The following is a 16,977-nucleotide window of genomic DNA, read 5'->3' on the forward strand; positions in this document are numbered from 1 at the left end:
CCGAGCCACCACCCAGCAGGGCGGGTGTACAACATGGAGACGCTGACACAGGCATGAGTCACATCTTGGGCGGGATGGAGCAAGACGGCGTGAGATTTCGTCACAGTGCTCCCAACCACATGCGGTTGAAAACTTACTGTTTATTTCTGGGATTTTCCATTTAATACTGTCGGGTAATGGAAACCATGGAAAGTGAAGCAGTGGATAAAGGGTACACCATACATTGAAGAAGGTCAGTCGAACAGGAGCAAGACTAGCGGAGAAGCCCTTTGATGCAGGCTGGGACTAGAGAAGAGGATGGAGGAGAGGCAGGTCTTAACCACCAGTTATGTGGCTGGTGAGGATGAAGAAACGAGGTTGGTGACTGAGACTCACAGGGACATTAGCCAAGATGGGAGAGCAGGGTTGCTGATAGAGGAAAGAGGAGAGTGAGTGTGATTTCGATTTTTTGGCCTGTTGATCTGAAGGTGCTGGGGAAAGTACCCAGTCTCAGGGAAAAGCAGCATCTGGGTTTGCTGGACTGTGTGGACAGTGGAATCCCAAGGTACACCGAATGTGGGGAAACCAGAGGAAGAGACGGGAGGGCTAATGAGGGAGTAGTGGTCAGCAGCAGGTACAGAGGAGAATGTTGTGGTAGCACAGAGATTTTTCCTCCCCAACTTTGATCTTTGAAAACAATTTCAACCTACAGAAAAGTTGAAGGAATAAATAATGCAATGAGAACAAGTTTATCCTTCACGTAAAATCACCCACTGTTAACATTTTGTCACATTTGCTTTTTTTAATAAGCAAATATAGACTTATTTTGTACTGCACTAAGTGCTAATTTCATTAGACCCATTAAAATATTTGAGAAAGAAAGAAAGATAAAAAAATATTGGTCACTCTGCCCAATTGTTAGACATAAGAGTTTATTGCTAGTGCTTTAAATCTCTATGAACAAGTTCAAATACTTGTTTCTTAAATGTGAAATAGTTCCTTAAACTTTATAGAAAACCCACCACAATATCAAATATGATCATAAGTATACATGAAATACCTTTATAACAGAAATAGTTATTCAAATGTTAAGGTGCCACATTGTTCTAAAATCGGCCACTTGCTTTATTTTTTACATTTTATTTTGTTGACAGTATTACAGATGTTCCGTAATCTCCCCCCCCTTTTATCCCCCTCCTCCCAGCCCTTGCCCCAGCCCAGGCCTTTACCATGCTATTGTCTATGTCCATTGGTTATGCATATATGTATGTAAGTTCTTTGGTTAATCTCTTCCTGTCTGCTCCCCCCACCCCCCCACCCCCTGAGATATGTCAGGCTATTCCATGCTGTCATATTTGCTTTAATCTACCGGTGCCTAAGATCTCCCGAAGGAAGCAAGGGAGAGAACCATGGAGATATTTGACTAAGAGCTCTGAGAGCAGAGGCAGCCTGTGCAAAGGCCCCGAGGTAGAGGGGCCCTTGCCCTTTGATGTTGAACCATAAGCAAGGAACAGTGTGGTTGGAGTGGAAGAGAGCAAGGGGGAGAACTGTAAAAGATGAGATTCGGGAAGTGGCAGGAGTCCACATCATTTAAGCCCTTGTGGGCCATGGTGAGGACTACAGATTTTACTGTGAATGAAATGAGAAAATATTGGAGTTTTTGAACAGATGTGAGATGACATGATCAGATTTGCTTTTGTAAAGGATCATTCAGATTAGTCTGTCTGGGTGGACGGCAAGGCCTGTAATCATGGGGTCAGTTATAGGGGCTCTTTCAGTAGCCCAGGCAAAGTCTTACAGTGCTTGGACAGTGCAGTGGTGGGAGAGGTTGTTGAGGGTGTTTCCTGTCTATGTTGAAGGTGGAGCCAGTAGGATTTACAGAGAGGACTGAAAGCGGTTTGAGACCAGGTGAAGAGTTAGGGATGACTCTATGTATTTGCCTCATACTGCTGGTGGAGTAACAGTTTACAGAGATGGAGTTTGGTGGAGAAATCAAGAATTAGTTTTGGAATATGCTAATACTAAGATTGAGCTACCTATTGGCCCATCCAAGTGGCTATATCAAGTGGACAGTTGGATAGAGAAGTGTAGAACTCAAGGGACTGGTCTGGGCTCTATCAAGAGCTTTGGGAATCACAACCTGTAGGTAGTAGTTAGAGTTGCGGCACCTGATGAGGGAGGAAGCATAGACTGAGCTGAGGTCCAAATATGAAGGCTTGGAGCATATCAGAAGTTACAGGTCGAAAAGTTGATGAGAAAGCAGTAAAGAAAGGGCCTGTGAGGTAGGAGGAGAGAGGGCTATCTTGGAAGTCCTGTGAAGAAGCCAGATCCTGCTGACAGGTCAGGAGCAGTGAGGGAGAGAGAGCAGGCCACCGGAGCTCTCCTGACAAGAGCTGTTTTTATAGAATAGTAGTGTGGTTAGAACAAATTCAAGAGTGAGTAGAAGGAGGAGGAAGACATACTGTCCCTCTTGCAAGGATTCTGCCCTAAAGGGAGCAAAGAAAGTTGGTGAGAGCTGCGGAAAGATGGGTCTAGAAAGGCTCAATAAATATTTGAAAAAATGAAGGAAAGCTGGAAAGATCCATCCTCTAGATGGAGAGAACTGGAAAGGCAGGAAGCAAATAAAAAAGTAGGTTGATTTGGAGGGTATAGTTATTTAAATCATTCCGTGGGGCAGACTTCTTTTAAATGACCATTTTCCAGAGCATTACTGCAAGTGTGTCACTTGTTGAGGGTGATTTGAAGCCAGTGTAGGGTGTGCCTTGGCTGGTGTTTGTGACTTCGGAAGCTCACAGCACTCGGTGGTGAAGATTTCCACTGCAGTGTGCATTCTCAGCTGTGCCCTGAGGAATGTGGGTCCCTGAAAACTCCCTGTCCCTGTGTCCCTGAATTTAGTACTGTCCCCCTCTGAAATCTCAGCAGACCTTTTCTGGGTGAGCGACTTTCCCTGTGCAGTGTATGTGATTTCTCATGGTCCTGGGGCTCATGCTGAGTGACTACTGTGTTTTTTATTTATTTTTTATCCTCAGTTCTCGACCCATCCCTGTCACCTCTCCATGGTTGATTTGGCATGGATCTATAGCTTTAGAGAAACCTAGTGGACAGCCATTAGGTATACAAAACGAGATTATTGGAAAATAGTATTATTGGAATACTATTCTGAAGGTGTCCTTTTTTTTATGGGGAAAGTAAATTGTATATTTTAAGATTTTGTTGTACTAATTCTGATATATCTAATTTTGGTCTTTCTCCTGTAGGTTTTTAAATGTCTTATTTATTTTTTGTATTTATTTGAGAAACTTTCTTAATATTTTCCTTTGAAATCCTCTTCACTTCCCCACTTCACCTTACAAATGCTCATTTTTGTTTAGGCATGTGGGATAGTTGTCATTTGAGCAGGGCCGAAGCCAGGTCTTAACTGTGCAGACCTAGTCTTAGAGTTAGGAGGGACTTGTAAACCCACTCATCCAACTTCATCTCACAGCAGTTTGGGCATCTTGAGATGATTGCCTTCTTACTTGATCATTAAAGCTCCCACAGAGTAAATGGTCAAAAACCATTCCTAATAGCAAATCTTCTAATCCATCTTACTACACTTCCTTTTGACAACTTATCTAAAAAGAGCAGCCAGCACACAGAGGAATATACCCGAGTAAGCATCTGGTGCTCTCCATCTAATGCTGTGGGGGCCACAGACCCACATAACCCTGAGAGACCTTTGGGTCACCTGGGTCAATGCTGCTCTGTGGCTGTCCCCTCTTCCTATTGCTGGGGTCCTTCCTGATTGGGGGCAAATCCGTTTGCCCGTAGTCACTGGGGATGGTGACAGTGATATACAAAAACTTGTGCGATTGTGCCCAAGAGAATTTCTATTTACATTTCTGAATGTGCTATAATAAAAACTAAAGAGAATGTCTTTGGGTTCTTGAATTTGAGAAGTGGTTAGTGTTGGATGTTAGTTGATTATTAAATTGTGTAACTACAGAGCTTATTATCCTGATACTTTTTAATAATGTTAAACTGCTGTGAAAAAAGCCCCACTCCTTTGCTGATATTCATACATAAATATTGCTAAAACCCACTATCTTATTGCAAATTACATTCTTTTTCATTGCCTCTAAGCTGTATTATAAAAGAGAGTATAAAAATATAAATATTTATCTTAGGCACAAATGATGATATTTTGTCAGAAGTCATCTGCAGTTATGCATTTTTAGAACAGATGCATTTTTAATGTAAATAAATTAAAACAGAAACTAATTACTCAAACACAAATGATTACATAATAGCATCTTCAGATTGTTGAGGCTAAGAACTATAAAGAAGGCACTGAATGAATGTTGACGTTAAGGCGCAGGGTAAATCACACAGCAGTTTAAACTCAAACAGCTTAGTTCAGAGGGTACTGCTGTTTTATAACCATATTTAAAAATCTGTTCCTCTTCCACTCCCTCAAACTGAGTTCAGGGATTTAATGGATCCCATTATAGGTAAAAGGTCTGTGACTCAGCCATCGAGCTACTCAAACTCTTGGCTGTTTTAATTGCCACCATTAAAGCTTTAGTACTTTTATCTCATAAAAATAGATATCATTGATGTAAAATGTGTGCCTGTTGAAGATACATTTGTACCTCTGCCCTGATGGTTAGCTAATCATCCACTTTTGTTTGAAGTTAGTTAGGTTTTATGCGGCCGGGAACTTGACATAGATCACAAAATTGTTCAAGTTTTAGTCATACAATTAATAAAAAAATTCCATGCAGTAATAAGGGTAATATCTAGTTAGAATGTCTTCCAAAACGAAACTTATTTTGTTTTGGTTTGCATTTTAACTACATTTAATCGATGGAAGGATGGTAGACTTTTATCAAGCTCATTCTTGAACCCAAAGGAATAATGTTTCTTCGATTTTAATGCTATGACTTCAACAATTCAAGGGAACTGTAGGAATCACTGTGTGACTCACATGTGTGAACTTGTCTGTGTGTGACTCACATGTGTAAACCTGTCTGTATGTGACACACATGTGTAAACTTAAGTATGGTAATCGGCAGCATTTCTCTGTCGATGTTCTCAGAGGGGAAAATACCAAGGTGTGAAGGAAACTCCAAGAACACAGTGGGAGCTAAATGTTAAAATGTGAAAAGCTACTTTGTTCTGGGCTTTTCCCTCCAGTGTGCTTGGGAGGCACAGTTATTCATTATTCATGCGGCTACACACAGGTAAAATGTCTCCAGAGGAGATCTAAAGTGAGTATATCTCACGGAAGTTTAACTTCCTAGCCCCTTGCACACATTTATTTTTCTGTAGTATAAATAGAAAAGCAAATAATGGGTGGGCAATTCCTTAAGTTATTGTCTGTCCTGCAATTGTAATTGTGGAATTGTATTCAGATAAGAGAAAAAAATCTGACCGTAAAAGAGACTCAAATCTGAAACAGTCTAAAAGTAAAACCTACCCACACAAAGCATTTGTGAGCTAATATATATAAGCAGGCTTCTATTCATGCCCAGCTGTGTAGATTCAATTATAATAATTTTCTCAGTTGCAAAACATTGCTGTTTGTTTATTACTGCGTTATTAGTTAGTGAGTGAACCTCCCTCTTTTTGACCCTTCAGCAGTGTTTATAAAATACTTAACTGCTTTGGTATCTTCTATTTCATGTGTAATTCCAGCTGGAAGGAGCCATGGGGATACCATCCTCTTTAAGTGTTAAACAGACTGTTTCTGATGTGCAATAAACTTTCTTTTAAAATAAGTATCTGGAGCCTTTAATATTGTTTATATATTTCTTATATTTTTTTCACTTGAAAATGAAGTTTTTTGTTTTTGTTTTGTTTTTTAAATCCCCTCCCTGTGGTGGTTTGAGTGATAGTTATCTGTCTGACAATGCCAGGCTGTAGCTTGCCTGTGACAGCCCCACCCCTTTTTTCCTGAGAGGGTCCCACTTCTGTCCAGGGTGCCCCTGCACGCTCTCTCTGCCGGCACTGCTTCCTCCTGTCAGAGAAGCAGCAGGGGTGCGTGCCTACAGCGGCAAGGCAAGTGGGCGCCACGGCAGGGCGAGGGCTCTGCAGAGAGGTTGCCTGGGCCGAATCCTGACTCTTCTTAGAACCAGTGTTTAGTGACTTTGGGCTGATTTCTTTTAAAAAAAAAAAAATTTTTTTTTTTTTATCCTCACCAGAGGACACTTTTTGTATTTATCTTCAGATAGAATGGGAGGGAGAGGAAGAAACATGGATGTGAGAGAGACACATCGAGTGGTCGCCACCCACATGACCCCAACTGGGCCGGGGACAAACTGCAAACGAGGTACGTGCCCTTAGCGGGAACCGAACCCGGGACTCTCTGGTCCTGGGCTGACGCTCTAACTACTGAGCCAAACCGACCTGGGCTGGGAAAGTTTTTTAATTTCTTTTGTGCCCAAGTTTTCCCATTTATGAAACGGGGATAATTTTATAAGGTTGTTATGAACCTGGAACAGTGCCTGTCACAATAGTGCTCAGTAACCAGCAGCAGTAGCATCACAAAGGTATAGGAGATGCTCCTGAGCTGTCTGTCTTTGTGTGGAAGGACACATGTCTAGCATGGAAAGGGGACCCTCATTTGGAAAAGACTGAAAAAATTTCAGATGAGAATTGCAGAGGATACCAAAGTATGTGTTAGTTGTTTATTGTTACATAACAAATTTTGTGGCTTAAAACAACATCTTTTTATTTTTATTTTTTCTTTATTGATTTTAGAGAGAGAGGAAGAGAGAGCTAGAAACATTGATGACAGAGAACTTTGGTCAGCTGCCTCCTGCATGACCCCCACTGGGGATCTGGCCCACAACCTGCGCATGTGTCCTGACTAGGAATCGGATCAGCGACCTCTTGGTGCATGGGTCAACACTCAACCGCTGAGCCACACCGGCTGGGCAAAACAGCATCGTGTTCTTATCTCCCAGTTTCTGAAAGTCAGGGTTTGAGCACAGCTTATCAGGGTCCTCTCCTAAGTGTCTCACAAGGCTGTTGTCAGGTGTCAGGATTACATTGTCATCTGGAGTTCTAACTAGGGAAGAATCTGCTTCCGAGTCCATTGAGGTTGTTGATGGAATTCATATCCTGCTGTTAAGTGACTTGGGCTTCAGTTCCTGCCAGCTGTAACCTCTGCCCTCTACTTCTCAAGGATACTCACAGTTTCTCATCATGGTGGGTTTCCCCTTATAGTCACTTGCTTCTTCAAAGCCAGCAGCAGAGAGTCTCCGACCCTCAGAAAGAGCCCAGCCCCCTTTACATACTTCCCCTGATTAAGTCAGGCCCACCCAGGATAATCTCCCCTTTGAGTAACTCTAAACCAACTGATTTGGGACCTTATCACACATTTGAATTTTTTTTTACCTTTGCCATGTTCTGTTGCCAGAGCCCCAGGTATTCCCACATCAGGAGGAGGAGAGCATGAGGCCATCTTAGAATTCTACCTCCTACAAGATGTGGGTGAGTTTTTATAGGACCAAAGTAGTCAACAAACTAAGTTTGCTAAACTCACAGTCTCTGAATCCTGGAAAACTTGCCTAGAGTGTGTAAATCAACCTTATCATTAAGCTCCTTGTAAATTGATGTTTCCCTTCATTTCTACACAAACGTCTGGGGCTGTTCAGCGTTAAAGACACATCTTCCTTTCAGTCTGTTGAAGTTTGGTTTTTAAGATTCATAGGAATAGCATAGTCAGTTGCTTTCAATATTGACCTTTATAAGATAGTAGAAACCTAAATGCAAACTTGGCATAAATTACTTTTCCAGAACCAAACTCCATACATTTCAACTTTTCAATTTAGGGATCAAACATGCTTATTGGGTATACCAGTGATAGCAAAATACAGTGTAAGTGCACAGCTAAGAATCTTTAAATTGAACTTTTTAGTTATGTAAGTTTGGTCTTTGTCTTTACTGTCTTTGAATGGGTTCTATTTATACAGAACATTTTGGCCAGCCCGGAAGCACTGTTGTCTTGTGTTTTGCTGAGTTTGAACACTAGTAAGCTGTGTAGTTTCAGGTCTAGATGGCTGCTGCCCAATGTAAGCCTCCACACACTCCTTCGAGAACAATATGGACCTAAGAGCTAACTTGAAATAATCAAGGCAAATGCCTGTGAACTGGGAGTTGGATCCTTGAAGTCAGGCCAACTAAGGGAACACTATATGCAAAGTGGTGAAGCAAGAAGAAAGAGGGAAGGGAGAGGCAGGGACCCTGAGCATATTCATTATTTTGAAAATTTTTACTTGTAGAAAGTAATGTTTGGTAAAACGTACAGCACTTGATGATTTAGAACAAGAGAGTGAAAGTGTGACTGTATCTCATACTTCTCTCAGGGGTTTACATTTTGGTGTGCTTATTGTAAATCAGAGACATCAGGATGTCCATGTTGCAGACCCTACTTTTTTTGGGGTGTCTTTGGAGAAGAATGGATGTAATCTCTAAGCAGGCCTGCTGTGGACTGAGTGCTTACCCCTCTGTGGACAAGGAGACCTAAGAAGTTATTTGCCATTACTGCAGTAGGCTTCGAATTGTATTAAATTTGTGGTTGTTTCTGTTTCTCCCCTGCCCAAAGTAGCAGTAGGTTCTATTGACCCCTCTACATTTCTCCCCCTCAATTAAAAGCACTTCAGGAAATGATTCTCAGGATCAGGAACACAGTATGATTACTGCATACCCTTTTTGGAAAACTAACACATAGAAGCAATGGAGATAACATTAAAAGTATCTTGTGTTTAACATTAGTTCAGTTCTATGCCCTGTGTGTGTGTGTGTGTGTGTGTGTGTAGACACATTATTTCAACGACATAGTCCTTAAATGCAAGCAGTTCTTTTCCTAAGAAGTGGAATGATTTGTTACCAAACTGGAAAAAAGAACTGACTACATTAGATTTCTTGAAATATCGTAGATTGAATTAAAAAGTTATGTAAGCTGTTTTTTTTAAAGGTGGATTTGGGAGAGTTTTTAAGAGAGAGCAGGCAGGAGGATTACCTTTTTTACCTTTTTCTGGTTCTGGAAGACTCAGTTTAGTTCCTGGGATACAAAACAGGTTGACTGAATTGAATTCAACTTCTATCAAATGGTGATTTTGAGATTAAAATAGGATAATGCTTGTCAGCTGCAAAGTATAATGTGAATTTTATTTCTTATCCACATTTTTATCTTTGGTAGAAAAGTTAGTGATTCTCTGCAGCTTTAATTTGAAACTAAACTAGAATTCTCTCCTGACCCTTTGAAGGCAAAAATTCCAAATTTGTATTACATTAAAAACCATTTTAGCCTGTAGATTAGGGATAGAGTCTTAGAACTAAGACCTTTATGGTTTGGAGAAAGACAGCAAGTGGTTTCCCAGGCTTGGAGTCCTCCTTGCTGCCCCTCTGCAGCCAGGTGTGGACCACGGTCACCTTCACACTGGCCTTCACATCTGGGTTAGAATTTCAGGTTTGCCATTTTCTAGCCATATAACTTTGGGTAAGTTCCTCTTAAAGCGTCATTTAAATTTTTAAAAAATATATATTTTATTGATTTTTTAGAGAGAGAGGAAGGAAGAGACAGACAGAAACATCTGTGAGATAGAAACATCGATCAGCTGCCTCCTGCATGCCCCCTATTGGGGATCAAGCCCACAACCTGGGCACGTGCCCTGATCCGGAATCAAACTGGGACCTCTCAGTACGTGGGAAGACGCTCAATCCACTGAGCCACACTGGCTGGGCTAAAGTGTCATTCATTCATTCATTCATTCATTCATTCATTTATTTATTTATATCTTCACCCAGGACATTTTTTGATATTTTGTTCAGATAGAGTGGGTGGGGGGGGGAGAAAGAGAGAGAGAGAGAGAGAAACATTGACGTGAAAGGGACACATCGAGTGGTTGCCACCCGCACAACCCAACCAGGGCCGGGGACAAACTGCAACCGAGGTACGTGCCCTTAGCGGGAACCGAACCCGGGTCTCTCCAGACCGCAGGCCAACACTCTAACCGCTGAGCCAAACTGGCCAGGGCTCATTTTTAAAAGAGCGGTTGTATCACCACCTCACCAACCTTACGAAGTTATTATCGGGACTTAGGAGAAGAGATAGTTTAACACATTTTTGACCGCTCACAAGTTAACTCGTGTTTTCCTGTCCAAACATTGCAGACCGTGCACGAGTTAACTCGGGTTTTCACTTGCATCAGCTATTTCAGTTTTTGAAACTCAGGATAATATAGGATTATTGTATTTGTGATTCTTTGCCTTGAGGGTCGAAGTTCGAAAAACAGCACACCGTTTTACATTCTTGAAGTAGCTAGGGAATGGATATCTGCTGGTTCAAATGAGTGCAGCTCAGAACCTAACGTGCAGTTTGCCCAAAAACGTGCGGTCCTTGGCATATGTCTTAGAGATTTCTATGCGGTACGCGATGTGTTAAGTGCTAGCAGAGCGCACGGCACATCCAGTGCCCCAGGAGAGTCATAGGACCGCCTGGCAGCCCCGGTGCTGTCTCTTCCTGAACACCAGGCTGCATCCTGTACCTCTTTCCCCATCACCCCAAGTGGGGCCAGGCTGGAGGCAGCCTTGTGGGTCCCATAGTGCGATGTGACATCTGGTCGGCATAGAGAACAAGTCCACATAGGATTTCTCAGACACGTAGAAAAGGGTTAACGTTGGTAGAGCTTCACTGTTGTGTTTTAGTCAAACTGTAGAAACACCACAATACAGTGTTTTACAGGTTAAAAATGCTATTTGTGACAGTTTCACTCCTAAAAACTTAGATGGTCAGTATTCAGTCTTTGATGTGAAACTATTTAACATTAAATTTAATATAACCACTTGGTTTGTTATTTTGGACTCTACTAAGTTAGATTCCATGAGAGCTGAGGAAAGCTTAAAAACACACGCGGAAAATCAGAGGTTCAAAAGGCCTTCAGGTGATTTTTAAATGAGATAGTTCATCAGTAATTTAAAAATTTTTTAATTCTAAAAATTAATGATTCAGAGTTATAGGCAAAGATAAATTTTTACATTATGATATTTCAACATTCACTTTAACTTGGTGATTATCTTGACTGTGTATATAACAGAAATTACACATCATCTTTATATGATTATACCAATATTCCTATTTTATTCCTATCAGTGACTTAAATTGCTCATAAAAGAACCTACCAATTCATTGAGCTGTTTAAGTGCGTTTTATATAACATTATATTTGTTCATAGAGTCATGTGGTCTCTTATAAAACATTTGATAACCACTGCTTTGAGGCCGGCAGGCAGGCACACCCCCACGCCCTCCACCCCCACACCCTCCATCCCCCCACCCCCCTCACACCCCCAGGAGCAGATGACTTTGTCCTGCTTTCACTTATATCAGTATAGTCCAAAGTATATTTTGAAAAATATTTTTATTCAAGATAGTCTTGGAGAAAAGGGCTGCTGTGATTAAATACCTTTGGGACACCCTATGTCCATCTCCTCTCAGAGTGGAGACAGGGCTGGGGGAGTTTTCCAGTGAGGACACCCGTTTGACTGTGCTTAGCCCAGAAATTTCTAAACTCCCATGATGTGTGTTTTCTTTTCATGTGGCAGCTTTTAATGTCTTGAACTTAAAAATGTTGTTTTATACATTTTACCTTTTTAATTAATTCATATGACCAACAGTCCTGATATAGTTCATTTGTTTATTAGTTGGTTCATAAATGTACTCAATAAATAATTTATCCTAGAAATTGTTAAGAATGAGCTGAATAAAACTAATATAAAAGGCTTGAACTTGAGGCCCTACCTCGGATACCAAAATTAGCCAAGGAGAACATATTCCAACCCTGGCTTCTCTTCTTAAGAATATTTTTACACTTATTTTATATCAAAGAATCAAAGTTAAAAATTATTTCAAATGACTCAACTAATACCTGTTTATCTTGATCTAATCCCCCACAAAGAAGGATTTAAATGCTTGTTTGTAATGCATCTTTATGCCTTCAGTCATCCAACCTTGGCATGATTTTTTTTTTAAATATTCACCGGAGGATATTTTTCCATTGATTTTTTAGATAGAATGGGAGGGAAGGAGAGAGAGAGAGAGAGACAGAGAGAAACATCTGATGAGAGAGAAATACATAGATGGTTGCCTTCCGCCAGGACCCTGACCAGGGCCCGTGATAGATACCTGCAACCAAGGTACATGCCCTTGACTGGGAATCAAACCTGTGACTCTTCAGTCTGTGGGCGATGCTCTTATTGCTGACCAGCTGACCAAACCAGCCAGGGCTCAGCGTGGTTCATATAAGGCTGGGTCCATCGAGGGGCCAGGCCAGCACCTGGCTGACACTTTTCAAGAGGCCGCCTCAGTGTCAGCCCGGGTCAGGTGCTCTGCCCCCACCTGGCATTTCCTGTGGCTTCCTTGATTACGTTAGATCCTCAAATATTTGTTGAATGAATAAATGAATTGGACACCATATATTGAGTTCAACTTCTTTTTATCAATGTTGTTGGCAAGAAGAGGGTGTTAAAATCTCCACAGGACTCACTGAACCTTTGCCTTGTACATCCTGCGGAAGATTGAGCTTCAGTGTTCATACTGGAATTCCTTTCTAAATGAGAGTCAAGCGTGAAGAACCTGGCAAATATTGGAAAAATAAGAGGGAAGAATGTCAGTAACAGAAATGTGTCTCTAAGCCATTAATAAGTTTAATCTTAAATGAGTACTTAATATTTATATTTTTACAAGTCACTTAAATCATAGTTTAGTGTGTCATATTTGTTGTTCCTTGGATCTTAATTGGTCTGCCACTTTTCCACCAGCGTTTAGATTCTCTGAGAGCACAGGTGCCTCCCTTTAGCTTAATTTGTGCTGAAGGATGTGTCTCCCAGGAGGACCATGTTACTCTTGTCCAGTTGGTAGTATCTTTTCTTTATTATCAAGTAGTATTTTGACTTGAGACTTGTATTACTCAGTAAACAAAATATTTGTCCATAGATGTCCTGTATTCCAAAATGTTAGTTTGCAGAGTTTGTACGGGTAGGAAACATTGCTCCGTTAATATCATGCTGCTCACTGTGTCACTCGACATTGCTAACAGGTGAGGCTTCAAGAATATGAAGCCACAACCTGATTCAATATGATTAAGTCAGAAAATGCGGATGAATGTTGGAGGAAAAGCACAGTCAAAGCAGATGCAAAGTTTCCCCTCACTTTCTTTACGCTCCTGAGCATTTTGAGCCAGCTTGGCTTAAAGGTGACAGAAGTCTCGTCCTCACTCCCCACACATCTTTCCTTGCTTACATTTGCATCCTGTCTGTTCTGCTGTCTTATATGAGATAAGTTTTTGTGTGTTTGTCTAATTTATATGTTATGAAAAATGGAGTTAAGGATAAAAACAATTATCTTTAGTTTATGGTAATATTTTAGTTAACACACACCTGCACACCTGGGATCACTTTCATTTATATTTTAAACATCAGTCATTCTGCTTTAGTTCCAAAAGTTCATGACATAGTCCTTATATATTCCATAATATTCCAATAGGTGTATAGGTGTACTGATGTATGATAGAAAATATGGTCAGTGGAAAGTCTCATAGGGCGTATTAAAAATACCTTTGGTATCTAACATTCTTCACATTTGCTCTAATAAATGAGAGGTTTTAGGAATGCCCTGTATGGTAATGTAAGATGTTAATGGCATTGATTACCTGTCAGGCAGTGGGAATTGATGGGCAAATGTCCACTGTAAAATTAAATAGCATTAGAGAATGTACCATGCAGGGGGTGAGGGGGAGGCAGGATGCGGCTGGGCCTGAGAGACTTTGTCAGAGTATTACTGTGAGCTCCAGGTCCCCCCCCCCCCACACACACACACATGATTAAGGCAGGCCATCTGTTCTTTGTTAAATGTTTACAAAAACAGCTTTTCTCTAAAAGATTTAAGGAGATGCAGGTCTGGTAAACACTATCCTATTTCTGAACACCTTTTCACCCGATTTTGAATAGTACCAAAACATAATTCTGCTGCATATCAAACAAGATTAAACTTTTTTTGTATTTAATCTTTACGTTTTCTCCTTATGGAAGATTAAGTTTTTTAAGGGATACTAATTTATGGCTTCATTTATTACCGAAAGGAGCCTCTAAAAATCATTTGCATGCTGAAGCATGTAAATAAACTCTCAGTCCTTTTGCATTTGGTGCTACGTTCCTTTGCTGATCCTAGATGGGTACCAGCACCTTGCTGCTGCTGCCAGTGCCGTGCACATTCAAGAGGCACACATACCGGAGTTAGTTCACCATTCTGAGCTCTAAGCATTCTTTACCCGTGCACTTTTCTCTTTCTTTCCCTTTCCAGGAAATACTGTTTCTTCCATTTCCTGAAAAGTCGCTTGTCCCAAAGAGTTTGACCTCTGTGTCCCTCACAAAATATGGGGCTTTTTCCTTTTGATTTACATTAGAAAATAATATGCAACAATTAATTCAACTTCAACATCAATATAATAAAGCAGTTAACTCAGATCCCCATTAATTCTCAGGTAGTGATAATTTGGACAGTGCCTCGGTTGACTTTTATTAAGAGTGTTTGTGAGGGGAAAATAGAGGCAGGGGTCATTTTTCTCAGTGTCTGGTTAGCTGTGTTCCCTGTAGGGAACCTGCTCATGTAAACTTACTCCATGTGTTCTCTCCAAGTTGGGCCCTGGCTTCTCTCTCTCCTAATATGTCCTCAGTCTTTGAGGTTCCTTCTCAGTATGACTAAGGAAAGGCAATCTGTATTTAAGTTTTTCTAGTACCATAGGACTTTGGAAAGGATTTTGGAAATCATCTAACCCACATACCTCACTTTGCAGTTGAAGAAAGCGAGGCCCAGGTGAGTGCAGTGATTTCCCCAGGTAACAGAGCTGGGGGCAGTGCCCAGACCGGAATCTGTGTCTCTCACCTCACAGTTCTTTCTCCTATGCTCAGATGGAGAAGTGAATGTAGTTTTCTTTAGTAACCGGTAGGTTTTAATGGAACAGTATAACTACTTTTCGGGCAGTGATTTTTAAAAAGTGGTTTTGGATTAACAAACACGGTGGGAAATGAAATGAAACCTGTGGAGCCTTTCCCAGAAGGATCCCCATGTGTAAGATTTCAGGAGATGGGCAGACTCTGGGTTTAGAAAAGCTAGTCTCAAATCTCTGCCTTGGGTGGTTACCTAAGCCACTCAAACTTTACTTCCTTCTTGAAAGGGGTGGGGTGGTGGTGGGGTGATCACATTTGTCTTGTGAGACTCAGGTGAACTAACTCAGGCAGCACCCAGCTCAGTACATGGCATGAAACAGATGCTCGATAAATGTTAGTTGTTGTATTGGAATCTAATTTATAGTAAGCCATAGCTTCTGAGTTGCTCTTGTCCTCTGCAGACCTGGACCTGGGCTCTCTGGCATTCTGCTCTTTTGGAGGTACTGTGGTGAGGGCATGGGCTCTGCAGACCCCAGCTTTGATGTCCATCTCAGTTCTGTCACTTACCATCTGCAACTGCTTGGGCACATCACTGCATCTTAGAGTGTCATTGTCCACACCCAGCTCTTAGGGCTGGTGTGGGGATTGAATACATGTCTAGCACATAGAAAGATTGTTCAGTAAATGCCAGCAGTCATTACTGTTCTTGCCATTTATATTATAGTTATTATTAAGTGTCTGGAGAATGTATGAAAAAGGCAGAAAACGAGTGGCATTTTCAGATATAACATTTTAAATATCTCGCTGGATCGTCAAGGTTCATGAGATGTCATAATTGATAGTGGGGATAACACTGTACCCTGCCCTGGTTTGCATTGTGAACTTCGAGACTGAGTCCCTGACTGTGATCTCAACTGACCACTGAGCTTCCCTTATCAGTTGTTGGTATTCTTTGTAGTATTTCCAGCCATCTCTGGGAAAATGCCTAGTGAATATCAACTCCTGCAAGGCATGCCATAGTGACTGTTTAGGTTCTCTTTCCTCAGTGAAATTTGGAAATGTAAAACCCAATAATTTATGAAAAACACCATCTGCATTTTATATTAGTACAGGAAATGTGCCCAATTTGAAGATGTATGATTTTAATTTTGCATTTTGATATTATGTAAATTAGAAATGACCTGTACTGTTTAAGATTGATGTGTTCACACTTCAGTTTTAAGCTTCCATAGGACCTGAGCCTTGCAGTGCTTACTCAACACACTTGTTTTTTTTCCCAAAGTGGCTTAATTAGCCCTGGTCTGTGTGGTTCAGTGGTTAGAGCATCGGCCCATGCACCAAAGGGTTTCAGGTTTGATTCATGGTCAAGGGCGCATACCTAGGTTATAGGTTTGATCCCTGGTCCTGGTTGGGGTGCATGTGGGAGGCATCCAATCTTTGTGTATCTCTCACATTGATGTTTCTTTCTCTGTCTCTCGCCACATATGGATATATGTGTGCGTATGTACATATACATATGTACATACGCACACATATATCCCTCTCTTTCTCTGTCTTTCTCCCCCTCCCTTAATCCCCCCTTCCACTTTCTGTAAAAAAGTCAGTGGAAAAAATATCCATAGGTGAAGAATAACAGCAAAAAATGTGGCTCAATTAGATATCTTTAATTTGAGTCCCCATTCCTGCATGGGGAAGAGCATTCCACTTTAGTTCATTCTGTATGGTTTAGTTTTTACTACTGTTTTATCATTCATCATTTCCTATACAGGCTGCTAAGAAAATGGACAGTGTCTTCAACTGGATGAGAATCTTTTCTTCCTGAACTATATTTTTTATGTATTACTAAGTTTCCCCATTTTACTGTTTATTTAAAAGCTTTCTTGTTCAAAGAATGTGGTTTTTTTTTTTTGGACGAGAGAAAATGATACATTTTACAACTGTGTAATTGGTAAAATGTTTGCTACCTTAGTATAGAGTAAGTTTCAGAAACACCGGCCAGTAACTTTCAGTTCCTTTCTTCTCTGCGAAGAATGATAAACTAATTTCAATTCCTATTTGTTTCTTA

The 16,977-nt window shown here is 40.9% G+C and overlaps 1 protein-coding gene across 2 annotated transcripts in view; it reads left to right on the plus strand.

The window, feature by feature from the left end:
* Positions 1-16,977, plus strand: part of CHD7 (chromodomain helicase DNA binding protein 7) — a 198,239-nt gene that overhangs the window by 97,344 nt on the left and 83,918 nt on the right. The gene's annotated exons all lie outside the window — the stretch shown is intronic.

This window comes from Molossus molossus, unplaced genomic scaffold, assembly GCF_014108415.1.
Source record: "Molossus molossus isolate mMolMol1 unplaced genomic scaffold, mMolMol1.p scaffold_m16_p_16, whole genome shotgun sequence".
In the NCBI taxonomy this organism is placed as follows: domain Eukaryota; kingdom Metazoa; phylum Chordata; class Mammalia; order Chiroptera; family Molossidae; genus Molossus; species Molossus molossus.